Genomic DNA, 7,079 nt, shown 5'->3' on the forward strand with positions numbered 1-7,079 from the left:
AGCTTTACAGAACCCTCCTGACAGGAGCATGAAATAGGTGCAAGCTCCGTTTTGCTGGAGCAAAAGAAGAGAGGGTTCCTTTTTTATCCAGCTGGAGCGGGAGGGGGAGCAGCTCCATTTTCTTTACCAAAAGAGGGGTTTCTATTTGCTGCTCCACTGCTATGATACAATGAAACGAGAGAGTAGAGAGCAAGAAAGGGAGGTGAATGGCTCAAACCCAATTTATGCTGCTCTGTATCCACACGCAAACCCCTCTGTGTCATTGTGAAACCCCTCCGAGCCCCCCTCTCTGTAGCCTGACGTGCACCTCCCAAACATTGTAAATACACCTTGAGATGACCGAGTCCGCACGGGCTGTGATTGGTCTGCTAACAACATCATTTCAAGATTCTCACTGTTTTGGCATCATCGTCAGCAACTTTCATGCAAGAAGGCCAGACTTCACGAAAAATGTCATGCCCCCTACTGCTCTGGTGATGAATTGCATTACAACGCCCACCAACTCCGACAAAGACCTTCAAAAGGTTCACGACTGTGTTAAAGTGATTGCATTGCCGCAGACTTACAGAGTAGAAGTCTAAAAAGGCCTTTACACATAAGCATCGCTCCCCAGCCCACGAGTGTACAGTGCACATTCAAGACACAGTGCATGAAAAAATATATATAATAAAACACAGAGCTGCCAGAAAACAGGTGACATTAGATGTCTTTCCTACTCCCATCGTCTCCATTGTAACTGTTCCAGACTTTAAGGTTAGGGCACCAGTGTGGACCAACAGGGCCAGTTTTAATAGCTTTCACATCTCTCTTTTGCTTTTTAAAGCAGTATATTGACAAATCACCAAAAAAAAGAGTCTCTAAATCTAATGATTGTAATTTATGGTTGTCAGTTTGGGAATCATTAACTGTGTGATGTATGTGAAAATACATTTGGGAATTTGTTGAGTTTTTGAACAGGTAAGGTACAGTTAAGGAAGGAGAACCAGTTTAATTGTTTTTTTTTGTTGTTTTTTTTTTTTGATAGGAGCAGGAGCAAGAGCAGCTCCATAATCAGTTGAGTGTGCAGTAACCTGGTACGAGTACATCCATCCCACCCATTTATCAAACTCAATTGCTCCAAATAAGGATCATGGGGGTGGGGGCAGTGGAGCCCATCCTAGTGGTCAATGGGGGAGAGATGGAGTAGACCCTGGACGGGCCACCAGTCTGTCCCAAACCAGAAACATGACAAACTCAGTCAGACTCACACCTACGGCCAGTTTAGAGTCACCACTTCACCTAACATGCATGTCTTTGGAGGAGGAAGAACCTGGAGGGAACCCACGTGAACACAGGGAGAACTTGCAAATTCCACACAGAAAGGACCACGTTGGAAGCAAGCTGTGAGGCAACACTACTAACCACCGATCCATCCTGCTGCCTCACATGAACACCAAGGACCTCATATACAAAGTGTGCTTATGCACAAAAACATGGAGTACGTCTCCACGCCAACGTTCAGATGTATCAAAAGTGAAATGACCGTGGAAATGTGCGGTGCATCACGCAAAAATCCTGGCTGTCGTACGAACATTTCTACAGTTATTGTTCCACTGATGACACATAGAGGTGATGCTGGGAACCGTTAATAGTGTGAAAACAAGAAGTCATCAGAGTGATGTGCACATCAGAGACACACTGATGAACAATTAACACACTCACGTGTTTGCAGTTATATAGATGGATTTATGCATTACGCAAAGTGATGCATAAAATTGCACTAATAGTTGCTGCGTTAGCATCAGAGGACCTTCCAAATGGTGCAATCTGATGTGAGCGTGTATTCAGGAAGCGCGAGGATTTACTTGTAAATTACAATAATTGGCTCATAAACCAATTTTGATTATAGGCCACTGTTACTGGAGTTGTGCGCAGAACTGCAGCCATCCCAGAGCGCAATACGACGACAAGCCAGGTGGGTGTCTGTGCCCACACAGGTGCTGAACACATTGTGCTTCCTTGGAATGGGCATTTCAGTGTGAGCTGGCCGAACGGTCAGGAGTATGCCAGTCAACCTTGAGCAGAGCCATGCCAGCTGTGTGGAACGCAATCATCCAAATGTCATCCAGGTACATCCCATTCCAATATTAAAGCACAATTTGTAGCGAGAGCCAGTTTCCATGTAATCGGAGCTATTGACTGCACACATGTTCACATCATATGTGATACGCAAATGCGCATCAGGCTGGTGTTTGGCACAGTGTGTGATGGCAGCTGCTCAATCAGTCAAACAACTTTATTAATCCAACAAGGGGCAGTTAAGGTGTGTAAATACTGTATTTGTGTAATTTATCTGAATGTAAACCAGCGCGGACACATTTGGGCATGTGTGCATTCAAATATGTTTATTATTTAGGGTTTTTTTCTTTTGCTTGATGGTGAGCTGTGGAGCTTCTTAACAGGCTTCCTGTGTTCCATATTTGTTGATAAACGTGTGTAAATTGTGAATGCACTCTTGTGCGTGTCGGCCTAACACACACAAGCTCCGTAGCTTTCACAAACATTTTTTTTCCAGTTTCATGATTAATCCGTTTAACAGAGTACCGAATAAACTGTCTCCACGTAATTTCCAGTCATCTACAGTATAATTTACAGTGTAGCACAAGCCCCACAGGTGCCCATAGAGGTGGTCAGCACCTGTGTGCCCACAGACAACGCCTGGCTCCTCGCCGTATTGCACTCTGGGCCAACCACAGTTCTGTACGAAACTCCAGTAACAGTGGCCTTGGTAATCGATATCGGTTTATGAGCCAGTTGTCCTCATTTGTAAGTAAATCCTCATGTTTCCTGAATACACTCTCACATCAGATTATACCATTTGCAAGGTGCTTTAACAACAATTAACGCAGCCACTGTTAGTGCCATTTTACGCATCACTTTGCACATGCTTTTATATCATCCAAATAAATGCAAACACGTGGGTGTGTTATAAATGTTCTGATGTGCACATCACTGATGACTTCTTGTTTTCACACTGTTTACGGCTCCCTGTGTCACCTGTACATGTCGGACATGGCAGAATAGTAGAAACGTGCGTACGGCAGCCAGGATTTTTGCGTGACACACTGCACATGTCCACGCTCAAGTCACTTTTGATACATCTGCACGTGGACGTGGATACGGCGTATGCCATGTTTTTGTGCGTATGCACACTTTGTACATGAGGCCCCAGATCTTTGAGGCGAGCAGCTGTCATCCACCACAGTTCCCTGATTTGAAGCAGCTGATCACTTTGGGTGGTTGGAGAAGTACGAGGAGGAGGAACAGGAACGGTCTTCTCATTTCACATCAGGACCATCTTATGACCAAGCCTATGTTGGTGCTACATACAAACCCAGGGAGGAAGAAAACCACAGCAAAATTGAAACTATGACGCGTGCACTGCGCCGTGTGCTGCTTTTTACTGAGTGTAAGCAAACAGCAAGCTGCTGAAAAATGAAGCCAATATGGAAGTGCCAGATCTTACAGTTTCTTCAAAAGTGAGTCAAATATTCTGTTTACAATATTTTTAAGTCCAAAAGTTCTGTATAATTAGGAACCAAATTTGCGAAATTGGTCCGAAATGAACTTGTCTCTGGATTTTTGATGTAAAAAGGTCAGATTGGTGTCAAAACATTCTCTGATTTGTGACTCTCGGTAATAGGATCGAAAACCTTAAAATTTGTTGCTCTTTTTGCAATTTTTATGGCTTTGAGTTTCACCTACAGTATGTATGATGCTCTTTATTTCATGATGCATTTTCTCATTAATGGGATCACCGAACACCTTGACATTGGGCAGGTATATGCATGGTCTGTGTTAGAGTTAACATGGCAAATTTAGTGGAACTGTGCCAATAGATGGTGCAGTAAAGCACCATGTCTTTGAATTTCAAAGGTACAAATTGCTCAAAATTTCATGTAGATTTTCACTGAGAGTCCTACAAGGTGCTGTTTTACTGTCAGACTAAAGATGATGATAAATCACCTCTTAGAAAAAACTTCTAATAACTTGTGAAATTTCAGTCACACATAGAAAAATGTTAGATTGTTGCAATCAATGGAATGATATCGTTCCACTGCTATACGGCACAATCAATTCAATCAATCAATTTTTTTATATAGCGCCAAATCACAACAAACAGTTGCCCCAAGGCGCTTTATATTGTAAGGCAAGGCCATACAATAATTATTTAAAACCCCAACGGTCAAAACGACCCCCTGTGAGCAAGCACTTGGCTACAGTGGGAAGGAAAAACTCCCTTTTAACAGGAAGAAACCTCCAGCAGAACCAGGCTCAGGGAGGGGCAGTCTTCTGCTGGGACTGGTTGGGGCTGAGGGAGAGAACCAGAAAAAAGACATGCTGTGGAGGGGAGCAGAGATCGATCACTAATGATTAAATGCAGAGTGGTGCATACAGATGCCTTGATATATTTTTTTGAAAAATTTCGAAATATGCAAAATAGGCCATTGCGAACTAATCTCAGGATTTTTGACAGAGAAAGGCCAGAGTGGTGTCAAAATGTTCTCTCCTTCACGACTCTGAAACACTGAACCAGAAACTTTCATTTTTTATGCCCCGCGCGGCACTTGCACCGCGAGGCAGGGCATATAGCATCCGGGTTGCCCGTCCGTCCATCCTTTATATTCAGTGGCTACATGCCTTGGAGGAGGACTTCGCATGGGTTCAAAGCCCAGTGACCTTGACCAAGTTTTGAAGGTCACCAGTGGTCACAACTGTCAAATCCTTCGCCACAACATAGCTTTGTACCTATTGCTCACAAAAACTTCATATTTGGTGGGTACATGCCTTGGAGGAGTACTTCGCGTGGGTTCGATGGAATAACCGAATAGCATGAAATCTGACATGTTTATGGATGGCCTCTGTTAGAACCACAGTGAAAAAAATTGGTGGAACTGCACCAATAGGTGGCACTATAATTTTTAATGCCCACACCCAAGCCACCCAAGTTAGGTGGAGTCAGGCACTGAATCACTTAACAAACAGAATTTTCAGTTTTCAAATTGCCTTTTTTACAAATGAAAGAATGACATATTTACAAATACAGATTTATTTGTAAAAACCAACACACGTTACAGTAACTTGTGTGTTTGTTTTTACATATACCGACACCCAGCGATGACAGGAAACTCATTTTCCCATAATTCCTTTTGGCATGTGTGTCTGTAAATGCTAAAAGCTTCCAAATTAGTGCATTACTTTAAGACTAAAACATATACTTGATATTTTCACTTTGTAAAAATGACAGAGGTGATGCTAATTTCAATGACTTGTCCGGAATTAGTTTGTTTAAAATTTTAACCATAAGTCAAAACTTTTTTGCCCCCCTTCCTTCTGTCTGGTCACCAGGTCTTTTTTGCTGAGAGAAGGCTGATCTGGGACAGAAACGCTGGCTCATTGTTGTGTCAGTAGCTGGCAGCATACTTGACTCAATGCTAAAAGTTATCAGTTTAGCATTTAGCTAAACTGATAGCATTTAGCATTTAGGGGTTTATTAGTTTAGCTTTATAAAACTTAACTTTTCAGTTAGCGGATTAACGGTTATCAAAGCTAACTTTCAAAGCTAGCTGTGCCCACCACTGTGTGTGTATATATATATATATATATATATATATATATATATATTGAAGCCACAGCCCATGATGTTCATGCCTATCAAGCAACTTATAAAAAGAAGGCCAAATTTGTGTATTATAGTTGGATTTAGCAAAGCTACATGATTTAAAAAAGCTTTGAAATTATGAGATGCTGATGAAGAATTCACATATTTTGTCAGTGATACTGTAGGATGTTGGCCTCCTAAATGACACGTCGAGTTTTTTATGCAGCATTTTATGTTATTAATTCAGAACTTTAATAAGATAGAGATGCTGCTGATGGTGATGATGGTGATGATGGTGATGTTGGTGATGATGATAATGACGATGATGGTGATGATGATAATGACATCATGATGGTGATGATGATAATGATGGTGATGATGATAATGACGATGATGGTGATGATGATGATGGTGATGATGATAATGGCGATGATGGTGATGATGATAATGATGGTGGTGATGGTGATGGTGATGATGATGATGATAATGATGGTGATGATGATAATGGCGATGATGGTGATGATGATAATGATGGTGGTGATGGTGATGATGATGATGATAATGATGGTGATGATGATGATGGTGGTGATGGTGATGATGATGATGATAATGATGGTGATGATGATGATAATGATGGTGATGGTGATGGTGATGATGATGATGATGATAGGTCTCCTGCATTAGTTTAAGGCACCTGAAATGGACACGTGAGAGTCTATTTTTCCCTCCATTCCAATGCTAACACCTTGTTTTTTTGTTAAACAAGAAAGGGTAAAGGCTTTGAGTCGGGCCACTAAGAAGGCTTTTTTTAGGATGCAGAGGTTTGGCCTGAGAATGGAAAGATCTATGTCTGTTCTTCACCTCCGCCTCCACCAGTAAAGCCATCACTTGACAGTGGAGCTGACAGCTTGGCTCCAAATAAAGAGAGGTGAGGAAGGAGAGTTTGACTCATTTTTTAAGGGTTGTACAAAATACCCCCCACTGCTTTTCTCTCACTCTGTCTGTGGCTCGCTCTTTCCTTCTGCTGCAGAAGTCTATTTACAACTGGCATCCCGATTTAAAAGAAAGCTCATCGAGCCTTTGACCGAGGGCTGGATGGACTCAATGGCATCCATCAGCCTGTCACTGTCCCTCTTCATCTGCGTTCTTTTCTTTCTTAATCCCTCCTGTGCCAGCAGCTTTTACAGCAAATGGAGTGAAAGCAAAAGAAAGCGACAGGCTAATAGCTCACCATCAGCGTCTGAGATGAACATACAGATTGTCACTGTGGATGGAAATCATCAGGGTGGCTTATTGGAAGGCTCTAGAGCCAGAATGACATGAGAACACATCGAGGGTTCCACTCTCATTACGCTCCCCTCCTGCTGAAATGGAAATTTAACACGCTGTGCAGGCGCACTAATCAACAAGCAAGCCTCCTTTTCTCCTTTGTCTGAAT

Source organism: Thalassophryne amazonica, chromosome 13, assembly GCF_902500255.1.
Source record: "Thalassophryne amazonica chromosome 13, fThaAma1.1, whole genome shotgun sequence".
NCBI classification, from domain to species: domain Eukaryota; kingdom Metazoa; phylum Chordata; class Actinopteri; order Batrachoidiformes; family Batrachoididae; genus Thalassophryne; species Thalassophryne amazonica.